The 24815-nt window shown below is 37.3% G+C and overlaps 1 pseudogene; it reads right to left on the bottom strand.

Annotated features, from left to right (window-relative positions):
- Positions 1-9155: 9155 nt before the first annotated feature.
- Positions 9156-24540, bottom strand: LOC105854141 (annotated as a pseudogene).
- Positions 24541-24815: the final 275 nt, after the last annotated feature.

Here is a 24815-nt window from a genome sequence, read left to right as displayed (position 1 = left end):
CATTGAAAGACTCAGGCCCATATACATACACATATAAATTTGGGAATCTGTATACTTGGTATCAGGACACTTATCTGCTAAGTCTGGCAAGTACAATTTTGGAAATAGTTGGGACATTAAGAATGCGATTCTCTTTGCTTGCTGCCTTTAAGACAGTATTAGAAACAAGACATTAGTCTAGTTGAGAATCAGTCTTTAAGCAGAAATGAAAAGAACAAAAGATTAAACAAAGGAAACAGAAGAAAAAACAACTATGTTTTCTTGTCTATAGAGCAAATGTGTCAGAATTCCACTGTTAGGGGAACAATGTAATTGACAAGTAAGAAACCTTTGTGCTGGCAACTGGCTGCCTATTGACATGGCTGCAAAGCTCAGCACCAGCCAGGGAGGGCAAATCCCCAAGTGCCCAGTCAGCTATCCCTGCCGTGGCTAATGATAAATGAACTTTGTTGCAGAGATCAGAATCAGAATCTAATGAAGGCTTTCCCATGGCAAGGATTCTTCATAACAGCTGCCTCACCTGTCATCATCTTGCTGTGCACTGTTGACACTATTGTATTTCCCGCCCTTTCACCTTTTGCAGTTAATTTATCCAGTCTACCTATGAACAGTTGCATTGTACTGAGCAATGCTGCCACAAATATCCTTAAGTATGTGCCTTTAACCACATGTAGACTACTGGGCATTTATTTCAGACTAAAGTAACATCAACACAGCATATAAATACATGTTACAATGATTGATGGCATCCTGTTTTTCAGAGCAGTTATACTTACAAAGTATATGTGTGTTTCTGTTACTCCACATCTTGAACAGTACTTTCTGCTGTCTTTTAAAATTTTTACCAGGGTAAGTAGTGGCATCTCATTGCTGTCTAAATTGACATTTCCTAGAATGAATGTGTGTATTTATTGGCAGTTGGGGGTATCCTCATCTGTCAAGTGCATTGTATGAATGTCCAGTCTTTTCATAACCTTCCCATCACCTGGCATATTCAGTCATTTTGGGTTTAATTTGCATCTCCCACATGAATAATGAAGTTGCCCATATTAAGGATTTTCACCGTTTGAATGTCCTCTGTGAAATTCCTGCTCATTACTTTTGCCTAGTGGTAAACAGTGACATTTTTTCCCTCTTATTTTGTCGTCTGAGTATTCTGTATAGAGTTTTCTAACTTTGATTGTTATTTCAAAACTTATCATAAAGAAAACTCTAGTCACTTATACGGTATGATGTTGTGAATATGAAATCAGGGAAAAGGCCAAATTGCTCTATTGTGACCAAAGCTGATTGGTGGTTTCCCAGAGTCATATGAAGACAGGGATTACCGTACTAGGTCGCAGAGATGAAATATTTTGATGTGGTACTGGTGAAATGAATATTTAAGCTTGTGCTGCAAACTTACAGTGAATCATTTTAAAACCTGTTAAATATGGAGAGTATTTGCAAAATAAAGCTATCTTAAAGAATCATAATGAGACATCACAACATGCCAACAGGAAATGCAATAACTGTTTAACAACATCAAATGCTGGAGTGTATGTAGAGTATAATTCATACACATTCCTGCTGAAGGCAGATTGGTAATCTACTTTGGAAAATTCTTTGATGTTATTTCCTAAGAATCAACTCTTAAGAGTTTTCATTTATAGTTCCTTCTTCCTGGAACATAGCTTCCAAAATCTTTACCTAGCCAGATTTTACTTTTATTTTTATAATGTCCCTACTTTTCCCAAAATCTAAAAGCGGTTCTTCTATCATTTTATTTATTTATTTTTCATAACTATTTTTAAAGTTGAGTTAATATTGGTTTATAGCATTTATATGATTCAGGGTAATAGGTTCCCACCTCTTCAGATGTATATTACTAGGCCACACCCACCACAAAGGCAGCCATGATCCTCCAGCATAGACCACTGGACCCTTTCCACTTTGTCCCCCTCTGCCACCCTGTGTCTATCTTGGTTTAATTTGGTGTCTATCTTGGTTTAATTTGGTTTCTTCCTTTATTTTGTTACTTTATATTCCCAAAGTGAGTGAAATCATTTGGAACCTGTCTTCCCCCATCTGATTTATTTCACATAACAAAATCTCATCCAGTTCCTTCTATGTTGTTAAAAATGGCAGCTTTTATCTTTTTTATTGCTGAGTAATATTCCAGCAATGTGTGTGTGTGTGTGTGTGTGCGTGTGTGCCACTTCTTAATCCACTCATCTGTCCTTGGGAACTTAGTTTATTTTCATTACACGACTATTGTAAATAATTATATTACTTTCTTTGGAATCCTGCCTTTTTTTTTTAAACCTCAGTATAATTTCTAATAACTCAAATTGCATCTATTTATTTCATAACTTAATTTATTTTCCCCTAATTACAATGCAAATCCATGCTTACAACAACTTTGAATATTTTGCTTTCCTATCTTCAGTAGATGCTCAGGAAAAAAAATTGAGACATGAATAAACCTATAAATGAATTAATAAATATATATAAATTAATGACTTGATGAAATATGAAATGGGTCTATGGAAATAAATTTGGCAGGAGAAACTGATAGCAAATTATGTTTTTCTTCTCCTTCCTCAATAGTTGAAATATAGCCTTGGGAAGGGGCCTTGAAAATGATTTCAGCAGTGTGCACAAATCTCTATTTCTCTAGTCTAAATAATATAACATCATTTTTAATTCTATTTTAATCTTCAAACTTCTGTTATCATTTAGTTTTATTGCTAATGCTTCAAAGGTGAATAATTTTGCATAATGATTATATGTTACATAAAGACCTGAATAATATAAAAATGCATTTTGCCCAATATACTAAATTATATTCTAAACAAATTACCCATAAAACATATAAACATATTTTATACTAACACTAGCTTATTATCTAATTTGCTTTGTTCACTTACTAAAGAGGTCCAGGTGCAGTCAGGTACTTAAGTGCTTTTTGATGATGATGATAGCTTAGTGAAATTTGTTATACACAAATATTTCCTTATACTGATTCAGTGCATATGTCTTCTTTTAGTCTTGCTAAATTTTGCTACTTGTAATACTTCATTTTCCCAGTTTGAACTATTTTATTGTTTACAATTCATAAGTATTTTTCATCTTACAGCTTTACACTGTGGTAATCTAATATTTATGTGCCTTCAAAATGTCCTATTATAGTCAGAAAATGGTGAATAATAGCAAAACTACAAAATTTAGCAAAATTTTATGAAGGGTCATATTATCAAGGCTAAAAGAATAAAAGTAATATGATTAAAATTAAATGATTTTTGCAGAACATACTCTGAGACATCCAATCATAGAAAGCAAGGTATATTCTTAGACACATTCGGAGTGTAACTGATGTAAGATAAAATTATATTTGTGTCATTCTCATTTTCATCTATGAAGTTGAAGTAATCATCTCTAAGATTGATATTCTTCATAACATTAGGACATCAGCAGTTAAGAATTTCCAGTGTATTTCTAGTAATGTCTAAATTAAAAGAAGATATTTAAGTATTAAAAATATGTAATATAAAATCTACTTTATTCTTAGCACAATCCTATTAATAGATATTTAGCTTATTGTGGTCATTTTAAAGTTTTTGTCCACTATTTCCAATTTCATTTTTTGGACCAATTCTGTTGGCGCTTATTCAGCTACTTTTCCTGGCTTCATTGTATGGCTAGGTATTTATTACAGAATGCCAAGTATTATAGAGGATTTTGGAGATTATTGAAGATGTCATCTTCCTCTAAAGAATCATGTCTTACTGGTTTATCAGCACAATACTAGCAATCTGTTCTTAGCACAATAAATTCAAAAGACAATTTTAAGCTTTGTTAGTGTGGTGTATGTCCTTTTACTCATATCCTATGGCCCTAGCTTTATTCTCAGGCATAGTTTTCCTGGGGTGTCAACTGAAAATCTAGTGTGTTCATGAAGGTCTCCCTTTGGGTGAACCTAGGCTCCAGTGCCTCCCCAGCACCATGTGACCTCTGACCTTTCTGCCCACCTCCCCAGCCTTGGTTCTGTTCTCTCTCTGGCATTGCAAAGTCTCATCCTGCATCTGATCAACTTAGGAGCTAGCCAAGGTCCCACTGGGAATTTATAGAGAGAGGCTTAGAACTTTCCCTGCAGTTCTCTCTTCTCCAGTTCTGTCAGTGTAGCTTTAGCTGCCTTTTGTCACCCGAAACTGTTTTTCTTTGTCTCCTGCATCCAGTGAGCTCACAGCTCTTCTTTGGGTTCTACTGATCTGTTATGGTTTAGAAAACACCTTCAGAAGCAAGACCAGCCACGGCTTCCTCTTCCAGTTTGTGTCTGGCCTCATGCTGTTTTCCTGTCATAATCTCCCATGTCATCTTCTGTCAGTTAAAGAGGCCAACTCTGTGTCATCAGCTCCAGAACTGTTTGGCACAAGTCTTCGTGTCAGCGATCTCAAACCTGCAACCAAAGACTACGTAATATCCACCTAGCTAGTCTGCCCTCAGCCTATCTGATTGCTGTAGATTAGAACCTGATTTCCAAACCAATATTTTAGTATTAATATTTTTTACTGAAGAACACATTCATTTATTAAGATTCCCTTATCTAGTGTGGACCTGTGTTGTCTAGTCTCTGAAATATCAGCGTTACTCATTTCTACTGACATCAGTTGGGCTAAGACAAAAACCAAACTTTCTTCTTCTGTCACTATATCAAGGTGTCTTTAAATTCAAAATTCCTCCATTTGAGGCAGGAATATTTTTCAGTAGGGCGTGAATTAACTTGAATATTACCTTTTAAACTATCTAACAAAAGGTTTAAGGAATTTCAGAACTTCGCGATGCAGGCAGGTGTGTGATATAAACCTATAAACTGGATCTTCATTTATTTTGTTTCTAAATTGGTCAGTTTTGTAAATGGCTATATTCAATCCCAAATCTCTAATGTACTATATAAAATGGAGTGAAAAGAGAGAAGAATTGGTACATAATAAAGAAAAAATTTGTGACAACACCCAGCAATTTAGTCCTTTAAAATTAGTGGGATTTTTTTTTTCAGCATGTGAAAGATTTCCCTTTATAGGTCTGCTGAGTTGTACTTTGTCAGGTCCTATTGTGTTGTCATAGATACCTACGAATTGTACACAGTACAGAAAGACTCTATTTCAGCTTTTATAAGCCTCTGCAAACCAGGAAAAACAGATTTAGAAGCTCTGATTTTAATGAGATTGTTCAAGTTCTTTTGTTTTTCTGTTTTTCTTTTTTAAGTCCCTTGTACATTCTTGGCCTATAGGACTATGAAAAATGTCTCAAGGACTTGGTGTATTTTCAGATAGTCCTGTTTTTTCTAATAAGTATAAAATGTAATTATTTTGTGAAAGTTTGATATGGTTTCAGTGACTAAACAATCCATTGTCCTTCCAGTCAAAAATACATATCGTATGTGTATTTGTGTGGTGGTTGTTGTTGTTGTGTCTGTGGTGTGAGTTTTGATTTTTTGTCTACTCTATTGAAATACACCAGAATGGTAATTTAACGTTTATAGGCCTTAGCTACAATATATGCTGGGGCTTCACTGATGGACTCTAAACACAGCAAGGTAAGGTAAGACTGGGTGTATGAAAACTATCTCATTAGCACTATGAGAATGGATAGAGAGTGGGGTAGGACACTGAAACGATTTTATATGACACTGTTATTGTGGATACATGATATGCATTTGTTAGAATCCATAAAGCTTTAAAGCACAAAGGAGCCTTCATGTATGCAAGTTTAAAAAAATCATGTAGAATGTTAAGACAGATTGCAGAATATGACAAAATAATCCAGTTTGTAAACACCTGACACAATCTCGCTGATGGGGCCAGGAGGAGAATGGCGAGGAGGTGCATTTCTGACCTAATTTATAAATGACTGGAGACTGTAAGGCGAAAAGCAAAAGAAACTGTTCATAAGCACTGTAGCTTATATATAAGGTTATGAACTAACTTTTATGCCACTGAGGTACATGTATCCTGAAACTGAACAAGTAAATGGGTGGTGCATGATAGAGCCAGGTTTATCACTCCTAGAATCTACATTTATAGATCAGCAAGGCAGAGTGCAAGCGGAAGGAGCCTAGATAGATGAGCGTTGGAGTCATCGGTATAAATTCATGTTTAGCTTAGTGTAGAGGTGGCGGCATATAGAACCATTCATTGGTATGTGTCTACACTCGGGGTGCATGCATATTTTCTCGCTCTTTCAACAAAGAGGGGCTACAAGCAGTGATATTCCAGCAGTAAATTTGGGTCCAAATTTTTGCTCCAATATTGTTCTCCAGTGGAAAGCACCAGAATTCCTGGAGAAGTGGCTGATTCTAGGATTGAAGCAGCGGCTATTGAAAATGTGCTTCAACTTTTCTCTAGGACCAGAAGGGAAGGAAATGCTAAAATAAATAAAAAGAGCAGGGCATGTGAGAAAAGATACATCAACTCGAACAACTCCCAATAGCTACAGCTGGAACAATTTGAGGAAAAGACCAAGTTGTGTAGGTTTATAATGCAAAGTCTTGCTCTCAACAAATGATTAGGTAGGTGAGGGGAAGGAGACTGATCTCCTATGCAGAAAAGAATTCTGACATTTTCTGTGGCTGCTCCACCCTCAAGGAGGTGGGGTGTGTCAACTACTGGAGTGACTTCTTTCCAAAATCACAGTATGGAATGGGAGCAAAAAAAGAGTAACTTTACATGAGGGAAGTCTGGTGAGTACTACCTCAGCCAGGTGGTCAACAACAGTCTTAGAGTCATGTTGGTATATATTCTTGGTAAGATGTGACTCAAGTAGCATTTCGTCTCTGTATCCTTCCACAAAATGCGTAATTCAGTCAAATCATGAGAAAATTATCACAAAAATCTCCATTGATGAGCACTGAGATTTCACTAACATTAATTGACTTTTTGATTTACCAGGATCTTTAATAAGCACTTTCTTGAAAATACGTTTTTGCTACTCTTAGTAAACATACCTATTTGTTATATATAAAATTTGTTACCATAACTTTTCTTCTTCAGTCTAACACTCTCCCAACTGAGCTATTTATTACCATAAATTTTATCCCAAACTTATTTGACATAAGGTCACCTGAAGGACTGATACATACAATAAAAGCACTTGCACTGAAAATGATCTTTTACTCTTAGCAATTCTAATTTTGTTAACGAATGTACATATTCATGTAGATACATGTTTATGAATGAGATGGAATCTTATCTTTACAAATGACTAAAAACTCACATTTGACATTCATTGAGAAGGCAGAAAAATCTATGGCAGTCATTGCCACAAATACAAACCTTTTCTTTACACTATGCTTGACAACTAACATTTCTTATGTCATTTCCCTCATTCTATAGTGATAGGTCACCCAGATAATCGAATACCTTTTCTATCTTCAGCTGATCAACATGACAATCCATTAAAGGAAATGGAAAAAAAGAACATTTTGTTAGTAATACATTATTAGAGTTGTGTAATACTTGTTTAAAACTGTTCAAAACCAATTACTTGTTTCTGCTTCAGTGCTACAGGCCTGGCAAGCAAGAGTGTAATTTTGTTTTCAGACAATGAAAGCTTTTTCTTTGTAAAGAATTATTGTTTCTGGTGTAAGAGAAAGGACTTCAAGATCACCTTTCCGCTAATGCAAATCACCTTTTCAAGTAAATGTCTTTCAGGCTGATAACTCTTAAATCACCATCATTAATTGATCAGGGTAAGGGATATTTTACATGGTCAAAGACAATTCAAATTATACCTTCCTCCAAGAACATCTCAAGAATGGTTTCCTTAAGGAAACACCTGACCAGCTAGTGATTATCTTTTAGAATACATTAAAGGAGTTAAAAAACATTCAAGAGCAGGAAGATTTCTATATCCTCAAGTCTTTTTTAGAAGAAACCAAATAAATATTCTGATTTATTTTCATGAAAATAAAATGACAATGATGTAAATTTTAGACCTAGAAAACATAGTCCTAAAAAATTAATATAGGTTAATGAAAAGAAACAGGATTGTTTAGCATTTAAAGAAAACCCAGCATTTCAATTAGAGAGATGAATATATGTGAATATATATTTACTATATATATAGCATTTTATTGATTAAATATCACTCATGGGTTGAATTTTGTTCTCTTGGGGTCCTTCCTTTTGAAGCTTCTGTTCTCCTTTCTTGATTTAAAGCAGTTCCTCTCCAAACTACACATACTGTCATTTCCTCTAGAACTGAAATTCACTGTCTCCCCAAGACTTCCCCTTTGTGGATCTCCCTTTTTTCCAGACTCTACATCCTCTTCTTATTTACGCTATCATTTTTCTCTGGAGATGTGTTCCATGAACTTCTTAATAAAAGTTCTGCAGGCAGTAAAACAAAGTAAGGTGTTTACATTTGGTAATCTTTTTGCAACTATAATTGAATCATTTTACTTGGATTTTAAAACCTGGGTTCATAAACTTCCATCACAATTTATTATTTTTATTTTAAAAGCATTTAAAATATTTAAAAGTAAACTATTAAAACAAAAGCATTTTGCATTACCTCAAAATTGTGTTATATACTTGAACTTGTCCCCCAAATAGGAGGTTCTCAATTCTTCAGGCCAGTCTTCCTTCAGATGCAAATAAAAAGCCTAGATGATACTATATTGAGCATATAAAGAAACTTTTATTTTACAAAAACACAAATATTTGGACCTTTTATATTTAGTATAGTTTAGCAATTTCATTTATGTTGATAAATTTAGTTGTTGGGAGGTATATATACATTAAAAACATAAGACGACAGATCTTTGAACCCTGGTTAAAGATAAGTGTCTTATTTTTTCTTGTTTTTCCAAGAAAATGGTCCTTTTGTAAATTCAACTTTGTGGCCCTTTCTAGTCCTTTTGCTCAATATTTTGAACATTTTCATATTCTTTATTTTGTAGGACCTATGATCTTCTATCTTATTTTCTTCTCTCAGATTCTTATATATGAAACAGAATTCTCCACTTGCTTTTTCCTGTAATACGTGTAGCCCGGTAGCATGCTTAGTGTGTGCATGTTCATGTTCTTATGCTTTTTAAGCTGATGTTTTCATTTTATTTATTTTTCTTCAAATAGTAATGGAGTTTACTTTTTCACCATCTCTTCAAACTGAGTTTAGTCAATGCTACAGTGTTCTTCGGGCAGAGCCTGATTAAATTGTTCTTCTGACAAAAGCTGGTCAACTTTTCTAACTTGCCCCAAGTCTTTTCACATCCGCTCTCTAGAGATGTCTTAGATCATCAGTGACAGCAAACAGGGATTCCGGTGAAGTTTGAGCCTTCTTTTCCCTCCATAACTATTTCTTACAATTTTGCTGAATCTTCAGTTTTCCTCAAAGTGTGAAGCCTTACCACATGGAAATGCTCTCTGCTTACTGTCTCATGAATGAAATGTCAGGGAAAGGATTCTGATCAAGAAAAGGATTGAGTTGGGGATGACGTTCAAGGATTTTCTAGCACCATCGCCTCTTCTTCCTCACTGGAACTCTGAGAAACCCATGGTTTTAGTAAGCTTAGCAGGGTCTTCCTCAGCAACAAGTATGGCTTGGTGTGGTTGCTAAGTCCTGCTGAGGAGAACATATATCCCTTAGGATATTTTTAAAAGCCTGAGGGGCCCTCCTTGGTAGCACAGTGAGTAAAAGCACAGGACTATGAGGCTATCACAGCCACTAAAGCATGAGGTCGATCCCTGGCGGGGAGGTGACCCACATGGCGTGGCAGACCTCTCCTGACCTGCCCACTGCTCCCCTCAGCACAGTATTTCAGTACATCTGCCTGTTGTGCTCTCCACTCTCTCTCTGGTGAGTCCTCTCACCCTCCATACCTCTGACCTATATCCCAGTTCTTCTATGCATAAATGATTTTTTTTTTTTAAACGAGGCTACATGGCGTTTGGGTGCTGATGGTGCACCAAGAATTTCAGAAGACGGAATGTCAGGGTCTGAATTGCACATCCACATTGAGAAGGTCAGCCCTGATTGTGACTTACAGGAAGGGGGAGTATGAGATGCACCCCTCCTTCTGTAGGGCTAGTTTTGGATAAGATACAAATAACCCTTGATCATTACATATTCTTCGAACCAGAGCTCTTAGTGAATTACCTCTTGAAGATTAAGGCATGGCTTAGAAGTTAGGATCAGTTTCCCCTTTATCAATTAAATTTATTAGAAACCAACCTCCTTTAGTTAACTGAGCATGTTAGAAAATAGCCAGATGTGTCCTTTCATTGGTCCACAATAAACAGTTAGATATCCTTTCTGTGCATATAACATTTTTTTTTTTTTTTTTTTTTTTTTTGCATACTGAGATCAATAATTCCAAGGGTAGAGTCACGACACTCAGTCTGATGTTAGTCTCTGGGTCCTGGTTCTCGGTTTGATTCTCAATTACTGCTTTCATAATTTTTTAAATTTGAATTTGCTTTGAAGCAATGGTAATTTATAGTCTGCAATGTAATTAAATATTTACTGACTCTCCCAAATAATTTAATTGGCATTTTATTTTAAAGGAATATACGTGGGTGGAATAAAAAGTCAAAATTTGAGTCCTTCTACAGAACAGGGTGGTCCGCCTCTGAGCAGACAGGGTTGGGGTTCTGTGTTCTTGTTCCTTTTCACAATCGCTGTGATGTACCTCAGAGTTACTGTTATGTTGAGATCCTGTTAGCCTTTCCTCAAGCACAAAATATGCCTTAGTCACTAATGAGACTGAGTCAGAGCAATTCTGACTGCAAAGTAAAATAAGCACCAATAAATGATTAATAGTAAATTTTGATGGGCAAATTAAATGTTTTTTTTTTAAGTTTTTGAAAATAGTGTATGAATGTAGAGCTGCAGATAATAAATGTTTATGTATTGATATGATGATTGTTATAATGGTTGAAGTAAGTGTATAAAAAACATCAAATATGTTTTGATAAAAACATCATAAAATGGATTAATAACAAATGAAGAGATGGGCCCTCCCTGATGGCACAACAGGTTAAAGCACAGCACTAGGAAGTTATCTGCAGCCACTGCAGCATGACTTCAATCCCCAGCCAGGGAGGTGGCCCACAGGGCACAACAGACCTCTCCTGTCTTCTCACTGCTCCCCCTCATAAGGTTATTTCAGTAGATTTGCCTGTTCTACTCCCCACTCTGTTCTGGTGAATCTTCTCAGCCCCTGCACCTCTGGCCTGTACCCCAGTTCTTGTATGCATAAACAAAGAAACCTTTAAAAAATGAAGAGATTGTAAATGAAGAAAGATAAATGAGAGTAGTGGGACCTCTGAAGTATCATCAAATGAGGCTGCCTCTGTTACAGGATTTCTGACCATAAATAGAAGGCAAAGGGGGTTTGAATTAGATTGGCAGATTATCAGTTTGGAAGGTGCTGTTAAGCCAGTTTGGAGAGAAATATGATATAACTGGTTGTAAATAAGTCTGTGAGCAGAAGAGGACAAATGTGATTCAGTTTCTAAAAGAGTAAACAAGCAACATATTCCTGAACAGCTGGATAAGACAACCATTGCTTGCTAATAAGAGCGATGGCATAGCATTTCACAACGGATACCATGCCTAGTAAATGCTGATTTTTATGAACTTACTCCGGAGCAAGCCAAGTAGACCAGACTCCTTTGTGGAATAAGGTCGATTGTCCAAGAGAAGTCAGTGAGCGTTCCTTGGACTGGGCAACGCCGTCAGGGTGTTGGCAGCCAGGCCAGCTGCCTACCTTGTTCCCATTGCCATCTGGCTCCCAGTTTTGGAACCTTCTCTGCATGTTAGAAGCTACACAGCAAATATTTCTTGTTAGTATAGCAACATGTACATAATACTCTCTGATGCTCAGTTAGACACTCCATTCTAAGTTGTAGCCCAATCCAGATTCTATATATTGTCTCTGATACTTTCATTGGCTCTAAAATACAGTTTCCTAGAATAAGTGCCCAACTCCCATCTTCTCCATATGACCTAAAAGAAAACAGCAAGCAGAGCCCTTATTTGTGCTTTGGTGGACCACATGTGTTGTAGGTAAGAGAGTGCTGTTAGTGGGAGAAGCAAAATTACTTTCAAGTTTTAAGCCACATCCAATTTTTTTAAGCCTGAATTCAAGTAAGAATACAGCGTTTTGCATGCATCATCCAAGTGAGGAAGGAATGCATTGTGTGTGTTTGGTGGCCACTGTAGGAGGACCCCACACATCTTTTTGGCATAATGATTATTTCTTAAGAGGGGCTGTGACAGCTGAGTGGGGGTTGTCCTTTTGTAAGGTGCTTTCCACATTTACATGTAGAAGGAAAAAAATCTCCATTGTAAAGTGTGTCTCCCTGCTTTAAAGGAAGGCCTAATATATTTAACTGTTTTTAATGGAGAAGGCAACAACTTAAATCCGCCTAATAGTCTATGCCTTTGTTTACTATGCCTTTCCTGGTGACTCCCATAATTGACCTCTCCCATCCTCCCAACTTTGTTTTTCCGCTATCATTCTTTAAGGAGGTGATGCATTTCTAGTGGGCTCTCCCATAGATAGGTGGTATACATGTTATTTTTTTTCTTTTTTTTTCTTATCAGTCTGTCTGATGTTAGCTGATTTGCCAGTCTCGAAGAACCTAGAGAGGAAGAGGGAATCAACCCCATGCCATTCAAAATGTGAATGCATGAGTTTATGCACAGAACCCATAAATGTAAATTCAAAGGAAACTTTCTTATTCTTCATAGTTAAAATATGGTTTGTTTATGAGCCAAAATACTGCTGTGTTAGTTTCTTTATAGCCTTTGTAATTGCTCTATAACAGCAATTAGGACTCAGCACATTTCCTTACACCTAATATTCATGCAGTAAAAATATTATCAAAATAATTAATACAACATCTTCTAATTACTTCTATCCTGCTCTTTGAAAGCAGCAGTGATTTTTCAGGTCTTAGGATATTGGCTGAAGCTAAGGAACTGAAATTATAGAAAACGTTTAAAGGACAATTCGTTCATGAAAGAGTTGCATTAGAGTTGGATGGTAAAGGAAAAGAGTGGGTCCGAAGTATTTAGACTGAAAACCAAGTCATATTACTATAAATGTACTGTTCTAAGGCAACCCAGTTGGGTTACCTGACTGTGGGTTCTCATCTGGGCACTTAAGATTCAACTGCAGACACACAAAAAGGTCAATAATGGGTTTATTTACAAGGGAAAAGGGAAATGAATAACTCAGGGAAAGAGAGAGAGAGAGAGAAGTTAATTAATGAATGCATCCTACCAGTTCTGCTGACCTGGAACCCCAAGAGCAAGCTGAAAGCCAGTGAAGAGCCAAGAGACAAGCCATGATCTATGAGGCCAAAAGACAGCCAGAGCCCACATGTCCCGTTTTATATGCAAACCTGGCAGCTCAGTTCCCAGCCTGCTTCTCTTTGGTATTAAAGGGATTTGTAGTTCCAGTATCTGGGTTAGGGTGGAGTCCATGAAATCTGTATCCATATAGTTCCTTCAGGACATCTTTTCCCCCTTACAATACAAAGATGACAAGCATCCCCAGACAAAGAAAAACATGTGAAGTAAAAATTTGTTTCAAATGTGGTCCTATTGTTACTTACAAAAGGGTGATTTTGATGATAGAATTGAATTCCTTCACATTTTCTTTTGTAAATACAGAGCATTTCAACATCCTTAGAGGTTGTACTTGAGCATTCCTTTAACATCCTATCAACTTGAGACCACAGAACTGGGTGAATCTGCATTGGAAAGGAATGTGGTTCTGGAATGCCAATGTCAGTTACATAATTTTTTTTTTTCAAAAGATTAGCGTTCTCAGAGAAGATGTCATATTTTCTGACCACGCTCTATCTATAGAGGAGAAATGAGTCTCCTCCAGAATTTGGATTCATAATAAGTGACAAAGAGATAATGAAGAATCATGAAAAACTGGGCCATTATTTAAACAGGAATTGCATGACTCTAACACTTGGGGGAAAAAAGAAGAACATGGAAGATACGACAGTTGCCTTGGCCACTCAAACACTTTGTACCACTACAAAAAACTCAATCCCATCTTGAAAACTTACCTTTACAAGACCAGTCATAGATTTTCCCTACCTGACACAAAGGATGACATATTTACATTCATTTTATCTTTCTTCTTAAACTACAGCCAAGTTGCTGATGTTTGGAAAGAACTGGGCTTATAATGAGAAAATGCCACCCCAAAATTGAGTCCCAAAACTGGATTAAAGATTATTTTAAGTTTAGCTTGTTATTGGGAAAAAAAAAGAAAAAGAGAAAGACAGATTTGGGAGAAGCTCTGATACACCCAATAGAGGTTACTAATTTGTAAGAGGTGTTTACATTTGTAGGGGTTTCTTCCTCTCTCTACTAGGAAAAGGACAACCGAATCTCGAGAAACTATTTTCAGTGAAGACAAATGTGCTTAAATATGCGTAACAGTTTTACCCTTCAAACTTCCCATGACTGGTTTTTCCTTCCCCATAACATCTTTTGCCTTTAGTTGAAGGCGAGTTTTAAGATGGTGGCTTGGGCCAAGTCAGGAATGAGTGTTCTTGGGTCTCTCCCACAAATACAAAAGTTATATGTATTATGATTGCTTTTTTAAAAAATTTATCATCTCCTTTTATTACTGATGACATGAGAATTCATCCATTCCACATTCTATGTAAGTGTACCGAGTGATTTTATACACCGGATAATACTCTTTGAATGAGGAATACAACTGTGAGGTTGCTTGCCTTTTCAAAAGACAGAGTTCTAAGGCTGGAGAGAGATAACAGGAGATACAAAAATTAATAGATGAATAAAATTCCCAGTGGTAATAAGTCTGAATTAAGACATAGCAGAGTAAAGTAGTAGAGAAAGACTTCACCAGTTTTGATAGAATGCCAGGAAAGCTGCATAGAGGAGACAGTTTGAGACTGGACTAAAATGAAGGAGTAGCCCTGTGAATTTCTGCAGTGAAAGGTTTGTAGGGGAGCAAATAAAAGAGCCTATTATGAGCAATAATGACCAGGTGAGGAAAGTGAGGTGTGTGAGACAGAAAGAGCAGAAGAGGAAGAGGCAGTCAAGAAGCAAATCTCATTAGCTTTTTCCCCTTAAGCTAAAATAATCACTTCTGTCAACATTTCTAGCATGCCATGAGGCCTTTGCCTGACTTTGCCTTTTTTGTCTTCTCCTCTCTAATTTTTGCTATAAAAATACTTTTAATAGCCCTCCTACTCCCCACTTTCTGGCTTGCGTAGGAGTGGTTTATTATGTTTGTGAAATAATTAGGAGCAAATATTTTTGTATTTGCAAAGAGATTTGACATATGGTTTATTTATAAGGTTCACCTTACAGTAAACTGCTGAAGGTAAAGAGGAGGGAGTTAGTAATGATTTGAGCGCTGGTTCAGATAACCAATATCTGTAATAACAAATGCCAAATTAAATAATATATATATATATATATTTAAATATTTATTCATATAGAACTGGGTACAGGCCAGAGATGTAGAGGGTGAGAGGATTCACCAGGGACAGAGTGGGGAGCAGAACAGGCCAACTGACAAAGACACTGCTGAGGGGAGCAGCGGGCGGGTCAGGAGAGGTCTGTGGCGCCATGTGGATCTCCTCCGGGGCAGGCAGGGATCGAACTCATGCAGAAGTGGCTTAAGCTTCTTAGTGCTGTGCTTTAACCCGCTGCACCACCAGGGAGAGCCCATGAATATATTTTTTAATAAATGTTTTAAAATGCAAAGAAGGTGGCAGAAACGTTCCACCACATGTTGGATAGAGCAAGAAACTACCACAGTCTTGTTTCCCAGAGATGAGGCTGAGGAGTATCACTGCACACAACAGATGACACACAATGAAGGGATGAAAACATCAAGAGAGTCACTTCAGAGTGGAGAAGGTTTAAGGCTCACACTCGTCTCCTGATTTCTTCAGGATTCCTGATCTTGTCCAGTCATTGACCTCTAAGAAAAATTAGCTCTAGCACCATTTATCCTTCAATCCAAGAGCCAGAGGAAAGAAGTTCTATCTAATACTCCCATCTCCCCAATGTGCTGCTACCCCTCTAGTTAGCCCTGGGCCCTCAAGGAGAAAGGAGGGGGAGTGGCTTGTCAAGGCGAGGCTGTGACTCAAGACAAAGACCAAATGCTCTGGAATCAGATGTTTGTCCTGCCCCATATAGATAGATGTGTAGCGCTGATGGAAAGGTTATTTCTGGTAAAAATCCTTCTTCTCGATAATGTCCTGAATCTTAATTCTCTGAGGTAATTAAAGTAATGGTAAAAGTTTCTTTTGAAGTCCGAATTGCCTTGGTAGACCTTAACTCCTTAACTTGAATTAGTTCACAGGCCAAGGTGGCATGTCTGAGGCCTGTACTAGACATCTTGGAAGGCATGGCCTTCACTGTTCTCAAGGTAAATAGCAGATGGGGAAGGAATGTATAATACAAGGAACAGCAGCAACAAAAAGAATAAAATTTAAACAAAACTATTCTTTGTCCTTTTTTTTTTGTCCATAAATAATCTATGGGCAAAATTATATGTTATAAGGAGATGCATTACAAAATGTAATTAGTGCTTTTAAATTCAAGCCCAACATATTATTTTACTTAATTTATATGGGGAATTGGAAATTCAAACTCAAAGGAAACAATTCAGTTTGTAGCCTGTTCGCCAGAAGAGGGAAGCCTCATTTACCCTCAAGGTTAACTGGCTGTCACATGAGCCTATGGGGTAATCTATTCCCACTCTGATGGGTAAGCTCACCTAGGAATTGTGTTTCATGTCAGCACTTTTACCTGTAGCCTTTGGGATCCAGAATGGTCTCAACCTGATATCCTTAAGAGCAAAATGACCTACCCAGAACTAGTTTAGGTAGGATGTTCTAAACTTTAACCTCAGTCTTTTACAAACTTTCTAGTAGTTCACTAAGCTGGATTTAAAATGACCTTCCCTTATTTCTCTGATAGGTTATTTTTGGTAAATATTCTAATTCTGAGTGATTTCCTCAAGTTCCCTTCATGTATATTCACCTTAGCTCAAAATAACCCACATGTCAAAGTGACACATCTTGGGGAGACCATCTGAATATCTTGGGGAGGCCTATATCTCAATAATCTCAACAAAGTTTCCTGACGTTTTGTAAGAGACCCTGTATTTATAAGTTAGTAGAATGTACTGTATGTGGACCTCATTTAAGGAGGCTGTACCAATAAATGTACTGACCTGAAAAACTCAAGGCTTTATTAGCTTTATTTTCCAACTTCAGGTTCCACAGATTTCCTTATTTGATCATAAAAGCAAAGGATCCATTACTGACTTTAGGTTCATTTTCAACAAACTTCAGGAGGTTTTCGGGAGGGGGGTTACTATGTACAAGGATATCAGTCTCCAAAGGAGAGGACACACATATGCTACACTAACAAAGTCAATTAATGTGAGATTTTAATATTTTGTAGTTCCAGTGCAAGTATATCATGTCTTGGCTTTCTAATTCTCTTCTGTGAAGAAGTTACCTCAATACTCAGTTTAAACAAATTCAGGCAACTAAGAGCTAAGAATTATCACATCACTTCACAACTTACTAATAGCCTTGCTATCAAAGGATCCCAAAAACTTGTACTTTGTTCAGTTTTCCCCATATCTGATGGGGAAAACCTGCCTCATCTTTGTAATCTATCCACGAATTCCCAGCACTAGACATTTATTGGAATAAACTGGGCAACTTTGAAGAACTAGCAATTCTTGAGTCTCACCACTAGCTATTTTCATATAATTGGTCTGGAGTGGACCCTTAATAATTGATGCTATCTTTAATTAACTCCAGGTGCTTCTAAAATACAGTCCAAGTTGAGAATCGCTGATTGGAATCAAAGAAATTCCGATCACCTGGTGACATCAATCAAGGAGAATGCTGAACTATCTTTCAATCTGAGAGTCCTGCTCCTTATATATTACACTCATCTTATCCTTCCCTTTAGTGACAAATCAATGACTCAGACTAATTCTAATCATGCTTTTAAATTTCATTGAAATGTAATGGATTAAGACTCTAGACTAGAATAAACTGGATCATTATGCCCCTTGAGTTTGTGACCAAAGAAACCAGGAACTGTGCTGACAGATTTTGTCACTGTCAGTTACATTGAATTGTGGAATTGATTATACCTCTCATGTCCATTTATTATGTTAAATGTCTGATATTTTGCATGAGTCTTTAGGAATTGTCATGTTCTTTCATTGCAGAGATGTCTCATTTAAGTAAAAGATTTCCAAATGTATATAAAACAAAAGCAGTTGATTTGTCACCAAATAAAAAACACCATAGATCATAGAACTTTTTCAAGAGAACATTATATAGTTAAATCCCTTATGTATCCATTCTAGAACTCTACAAATACGAATGCTATAATGCTAACAGTTATTTAAAAAAGAAAAACAATGAATGTCATCTAATCTCTTCCCTCCTAATTTAATCTGGGCATTTGCACTACCCATTTCTGAGTTCATCAATAGTTCTTAAATGTCAGATACACCGTGCTTAAGCAATAACTAAGCCTTCATTAGTCTCAATGAAGTGCTGATATATACCATTACATATTAAAATTCTGTCCAATATAGATACTAACTGGATCTTTTTTTGAATGAAAAGGTCAAGTCAGACTTCCCCTTGGCAATGATGCTAGCTCAGATTCTCATTAATTAAACCATATGCAAAAATAATACTTGTAGAGAAAAAATGTATTAATCACAGTTTATTGTATTGTAGCCATTAAAAGTGTTCAGAAATGGACATAAGTTACAGAAGCAAGGAACTGTAAAGCTTATTAATTATGCACACATATTCCCTGCATTTATTTTAAATGAACCAATTAGTGCAAAATCTGGTAAACTCTTTTTAAAAGGACAGATAGTTAATTTGGTGTCACCTATGTGTGGAATATAGAGAAACAAAGGGTCGGATAATGCCAAATCAATAACCCTAAGAATCTGACTATGGAATTGAGGCTACCAGAGGAGAAGGGGGAGCACAGTGGAGTATGGTGGAGAACTGTGGGTGTCTTGGTGGTGACTGTGGTGTGGCAACATGGTAACAGCACTTGAAGTCTGTGATCCTATCCCTCTAAATAATACACAATGTTGTAAACCAGTGTTACCTCAGAACAAAAGTAGGTCTTGTAGAACACTATTTAACTACTGTTATGGTAGGAAAGCAGGTATATGTAAAGAATGGTCTACGAAAAAAAGGCTTATTTACAGAAACAGGTCAATAGTGAAGTAAAATGTCCTAGATATCATACGTATGTGCACAGATGTCCGTATATATTTGTTACAAAATGGAATTGATTGACTCAGCAAATTGAGCACAGTGATGTAAACCTGAGAGGTGAGGGTGAATTTTGTAGGCAGAGCGTGCACATGTTTTATTTTTCATCAGTTTGTCATCTTTGCCTCCTTTATTTAAGTAAACTCTTCTCTGAAGACACACAGTATAGTTTTTCCTAAAGGACCTCAGTAAGCTGAAAACAACAAGCTATTCGTTGACTCAGCACACTTTCAATAGATAAATAGATAAATATCTCCTATGAAATCATTTGACTGAGTTCTTGGTTATGAGTTACGTTGTGTTTTCCTGATGCCTCATTCATCATTTCAGAGAAGGCACAAGTGGTCACTTTCAAGAGACATTCTAGTTGTTTTCTGTGGTGAGGCCACTGCTTTATTGGCAAATCTAAGTGTACTTAATTTGGGAACAGAGACAATTGGTTAAATGTTTGGTCCTAAAGTAAGAAATTTGTAGTGAATTTTAAATGAGGCATGTCCCCAAGGTGGTGTAAATAGACAGACTCAGAAATCAATCTCCTCTTTTTAAAGAGTGCAGCCCCAAGGACTTCTACACATTTTCTTCATGACATTCCCTGATACCTAATAATAGAAATAGATGCATGGGGAAAAAAAGCTGGTGATGTCATCCTACAATAACTCCAACTTTCTGTGCTATTTAAGCTACCATGTATTGTGTCCTCTTTCCTAGTCATTTGTTAGCTTTTTCTTTCTTGTCTTGTGGAAATTGTACAGCACATATCTGGAAATGACAGAATAAGAGTGTCCCACTAATTCTCTGGATTAAGACAGCAACATGCCATGGAACACTCCAATTTAGTGTTGCAAAGGAGAAATACAACCAGCTAGGGGAACTCTCGCTGGTGCTTGTTTGCCAGAAGCAGATAAAGCAGCAGCATCTCATCCATTATTGAGGCATTGAAGGACCTGTGCTGTGGCCCATGTATGCACATCACCAAGTAGCCAGGCTTACACTTTATGTCTACTTAGCCGGAAAGTCCATATGGGCTGTCATTGAATTAGGATATGACTATCCATTTAAAAGTTACTGAATTATATCTTTGAAAGTAAATGCACTGTTATTGCTGCAAATTTTTCTTCAAGGGTGTAAGAACTTATGTAGCATTGGGGTGCAGGGGATAGCTCACCCACTCTACTGAGTTCTCTTTGGGCTGGACAAGCACACAAATTGATGTAAGATGAATTAGTGAAAGAAACAACAAAGTTAACACCTGTTAACCTGCATGGATATAGATTCTGAAAGCAGTGTGACAAAGTGAGGATATTTTGACTTAAGGAATGGGGTAGGGACCTGGAATTGCAAGGAGAAATAAGGGGGACTTGCATGATAAGAAGAAGGTGTCTTATATGATGAAGACCAGATGTTCTGTAATTACACATTTGCCTGCCACATAGGTAGGTTTCTCTGGTCAAAGGTTTGTTTGTGGAGATATCCCTAAATCAAGGTAATCTGCTTTCTTAAAATAATAGTAACAGTGTTTCTTGAGGTTCTGTGAACCTCTGTTGAACTTAGTTTCACATGCAAAGGTTACATATATTGGAAAAAGCCTGCCTGAACATTTTAGGGGAGGGTGACCCTACACTAACAATCACATGTAAAGATTTAGTTGTTGTTTGTTTTTGTAGAGATCTTAATACATATTTCTGTTATAATAAACCATGTGCATCTAATTTTCAGGAATCACATCTACTGTCTTTAATCCATTTGAGTTTAATCCATTTATATTTATTGCCTTTACTAAGACATGCCGTTATTTCTGTATTTTAAGTTGTCATGTTTTGTTTTCTATTCTAATTTTTGTTCTGCATCCTATTAATCTTTTAATGGATTATTACATACATCCAATTTTATATATAACTCATACATTGAGTTGTGGTGAGAGCCACGCTACCCACGTTGTATGACAAGATCCTGACGTGGGGGGGAAAAAGTCCTGGAAAGTCAGGATATTCCACAGCTGGTTCCTGCTGGATTCTTTTCATTTGTTTATGGCTATAAACATGTTTCCAAGAAGCATGGTTTGTTTTTGGCCGTTCCCAAGAAGCATAGCAATTGTCCAAATATACATTCAATATAAAATCAATAATTACTTGATTAGATTGATTGGTTTAATAACAATAGCATTGTACACAGAAAGGCACAGTACATTGTAAAATAATTAATATTCCTCTCCTTGAGGGTGATGGCACAAATCTAGGTCCCACAATAACAAGAGATGTCACAGCCTAAGAATTCTAGAAACCAAAGACTGTAATAATTTTCTGCCTAGTCCCCAGTAAAAGATATATAGTTTTATGTAACAGTTTTAAGTATTAGAGTTATAAATAGTAATCAGTGTTCCTACTCTTTCCTTTAACTTTCACCCTGACCTCTTTTCACATAGTTTTTTTTTAATAATAAGTTTATTTTTACATCATTTTACGCATTTTTTCACCTCAGTTGTCATCCCCGTGGGCTTCCCATCACCAGATCACCCTTGTGCCATCATCACAGTCCAGTGCATTTCCTTCTCTCCACTATTTTTAATCCCATTCCACACTCCATCCCCACAAAATGTCTCGTATATAGCTGTTCATTATTATTATTATTTTCTTGCCTGGTCCATTGTACTCCTGCTGTGAATGAAACCATCCAGTATTTTTCCTTTTCTTTCTGGCTTATTTCACTAAGCACGGTCTCTTCCAGCTCCATCCATGTTGCTGCGAGAGGCATGTGTTTATTTTTTTTGGTTGCTGAGTAATATTCCATTGTATATATGTACCACTTCTTGAATGCGTGTTTTAGAAACACAAGTCAACGAACAACAGAATAGAAGTCTAGAAACTTTGCTTATTGTGGTGTCTGTCACTTATAACCTTGTGCCAGTCACTCTTTGGAACCCTAGGGCCTCTATAGAATGTTCTGCTTAGCTCATGAGGGTATATGCAAAAGCATTTCAAAACAGAGAAAAACTTTCCAAATATAAAGGACAGTTACTTCTAATAAGGACTAATTATCATATCCAAGTCATCTTTTAAAATATTAAGACTCAAGAACCCTGAAAATTAACTATTATCCCCATTTTAGAGAGGAGAAAATTGAGGCCCAGCGGGAAAGTCATGTAAATTCACAGGGTGGTGAATGGACCTGGCAAGACTCGAATCTTTTCTAAGATGATTTATACCTTTCTTTGGTCCAGCACCTTCTGCAGCACATGGCTATTTGGGGGGGGGGGGGCGCGAAACAGCTAAAGGGCTTTTTGCATATCTAAGCTTGTGAAACTAGTGGTCGTATAATAACTCATGTTTCTGGGTTACAGCCTTGAATTCCATTTTCAAATAGAAAGGATCTATTATTTGAAGAAAAAGCTTGCCAGATGCCTTCATCTGGGTCTCCTGGACGAGCCTCTCCTGACTATAGAGCTGTGCGTTTCGGAACAGTAATTTTTATATCTCCACGTCGTTAATGATATGTAGCCTTCTGCTAGTCACTGAAGCGGCGGTCTGTCACCCTGCTGCTCGTGCTCACGGTCTGCCTGACAGCTAGGATAGGAAGGAGCTGTCGCGCTGCCACTCTGGCTCCCGGGAGTCTACAGCTATGCCACCTAATCTGAATGTTGTGCTTCAGTAACTCCTTAAGAGGGTTCTTCTGCCCACTCAGCTTCTGTTCCCTAACCACATGGCAGCTGCTTGGGAAGCCGGCGATCATCAGTTCTCTCACCACGCGCTCTCTGCGGAGTTGCCCTGCAGTAAATACGGATTTAGCAGGGGCAGCCCCGCCTTACCGATGCTCAGGCCATGGCAGCGCTCAGAGATGGAGGCGAGCCCCTGTTGCCATTTATAGAGATATCCCCTAAGCCAGCCATGATCAGATTGGCCTGCCTGGTTTCTCCCAGCCATCAGAAGACTCCTCTGAAAACTTCAGATAGAACAACCCCGAGGTGGACTGTTTGAGGAGGTGTATCTTCCTGTGTGAGAGTTCAGAAGAACTTGGTTTCAGTGTTCATCTTAAATTCCGTCGTCCTTGTCATTCCATTTAGGGACTAGCCAAATATTTGCTCATGAGAGTATTTCTGTCATCTGATCACAACTTACTTTGAAAACCACAGGTCTCTAGCCTATTAATCTAGAGCTCTATGGTGATTTGTAAAATTTTTTTTTAAAAAAATGAAGTAATTGCCACACTCACTTTTTAATTGTTGCTTCATTTGAGTTTTCTGGAAGTTGTGCTAATGGGCAGTACTAAAACTCCCACACTGTTATTTTATAAAATGTGTGTACCCATGAAAAGTGCAGGTGTGCTTTATTACTTTCTTAAGCATGTTAAATTTAAAATACATAGGATGAAGAATTTGGAATATGTACCCATACTCATAGTTTGCTTTCAATACTTTGTTTTAAAATGATAATCATTTGAGATCTTTTCACTATTTCAAGATGATTGACTATATTATAGTAGTGGAAAAGACCAGCTATAGTGACACGCTGAAGCTTCATAAATTTTTTGTTACATATCCCTGAAAGATATTTGCATGATTGCTTTAGTTTCTTTTAGTATTATACTTTGAAATGGAATTTTTATAGTCTCCAAAAATGTTTGCGATTGCATCATTAGTTTACATGTTTTAAGTATATACGGAATTTCAGATGAAGACTTGCCTCTTGTAATGTATAGATAATATAGCAAGATCCCTTATGTTCAGGTTCATTTTAGTACTGTCCAGTTCCAGGCAATTTTGAGGTGAAGTCAATGTTAATGCATCAAGCATTTAATATCATTCCTAAGAATATCAATTAGGTGTGGGTAGAGATGTATTTGAAAAGTCTGGGGATGGAAGGAAATAGCAAATGTATTTACAAGGGTATTTTCTTTCTGAGACGCCTACTGGGAGATGACATAGAGAACCGCGCACCATTCGAAGTGCACAGTGGCCATGCAGAACCAGGCATTGCCAGCCCCCTCTCACGCTGACCCTGGCGCTGCCAATTGTAATGTGAGCTAGTAACCAATAGTGTTCTGGGTTCTCTGGCAAGAAGTGACTCTTCACATGCCTCTCCCACTTTGATGGCCTGACCCCTGCAGCTTGTGGAGGGATGATTGGCTGAGTCCAGTCACACACCAGTCTCTTGTCTGAGTCCACAAAGAAGCTGAGAGCCTCCTCATTGTTGTTATCACCTGGACTCATCCTCACCCTCACACCTGACTCCAACCTCCACCAGCTGGAGATTCACCAGGCCATTTCCTTCTTCATTCAGGAATTTCCTTAAGAAGTGTTGTCATCTGGACTTGTCAGTAAAGCACAATCCTAGGCCAGACCTCAGAATTTCCATTTAAATAAGCAATCTGGGTGAGATGCATGCACATTTAGGCTTGAGAAATACTGCTGCCTACAACTTCTTACTAGTTTAGTCCAAGTGAAACCTGTTGACTTCTTAAGCCTTATATGTAATAACGTCTCAA

The sequence above is a fragment of the Condylura cristata genome, unplaced genomic scaffold, assembly GCF_000260355.1.
Source record: "Condylura cristata isolate star-nosed mole 26May11 unplaced genomic scaffold, ConCri1.0 scaffold00027, whole genome shotgun sequence".
Classification (NCBI taxonomy): Eukaryota; Metazoa; Chordata; class Mammalia; order Eulipotyphla; family Talpidae; genus Condylura; species Condylura cristata.
The sequence above is the reverse complement of the archived record's forward strand: the minus strand, read 5'-3'. Positions and strand labels throughout refer to the sequence as shown.